The sequence below is a fragment of the Penaeus monodon genome, chromosome 15 (genome assembly GCF_015228065.2).
Source record: "Penaeus monodon isolate SGIC_2016 chromosome 15, NSTDA_Pmon_1, whole genome shotgun sequence".
NCBI classification, from domain to species: Eukaryota; Metazoa; Arthropoda; class Malacostraca; order Decapoda; family Penaeidae; genus Penaeus; species Penaeus monodon.
The window spans coordinates 28906325-28906985 of NC_051400.1; the positions used below are offsets into that span (position 1 = coordinate 28906325).

Sequence of the window (661 nt, forward strand, 5' to 3'; positions counted from 1 at the left end):
GCATGTTGCGACGCCCGTTAAACCTGTGGATTCGCGTGGTATTCTTGGCTCCAACGTGGCGCGCAAATGCCGTCTGCTTGTCCCTGCATTAGTCAAAGCGCCTGTGAAGTCGGAACAAACATGCTTCAGTGAACGCCGGTCTTAATTAGTTTGCATCACTCGTCGCCGTCTAAGTCAGCCAGGCACCGCATTCCCACTCAATCGTCAGGGAGAAGATATACATTTCACTGGACAGTCAGCAAGGAGGGAGCTATTCTCACTGAGTCGTCAGCGAGGAGAAAACTAAACCGATTGAATTGACATCGAAGAAAGAGTTAATCCGACTGAATCGTCGTTCAAGAGAAAACTAGCCCCACTGAATCGTCGGCCGAGAAAACTAGCCCCACTGAATCGTCGGCCGAGAAAACTAGCCCCACTGAATAGTCGGCAAGAGAAAACTAGTCCCACTGAATCGTCAGCAAGAAAAAACTAGCCCCACTGAATCGTCAGCCAAGTGGAAACTAATCCCACTGAATCGTCAGCCAAGTGGAAACTAATCCCACTGAATCGTCAGTCAAGAGTAACCATATCCCACTGAATCATAAATAAGACGAAATCTAGAAGAAGCTCCAGACCAAACGACGGAAAAAGATTCGAGAGGGAAAGATTCCAGAGTTCAGCG

The 661-nt window shown here is 48.4% G+C and overlaps 1 protein-coding gene across 1 annotated transcript in view; it reads right to left on the minus strand.

Moving 5' to 3' along the window:
• LOC119582299 (secretin receptor-like) overlaps positions 1 to 661 on the minus strand; it is a 19276-nt gene that overhangs the window by 10216 nt on the left and 8399 nt on the right. The gene's annotated exons all lie outside the window — the stretch shown is intronic.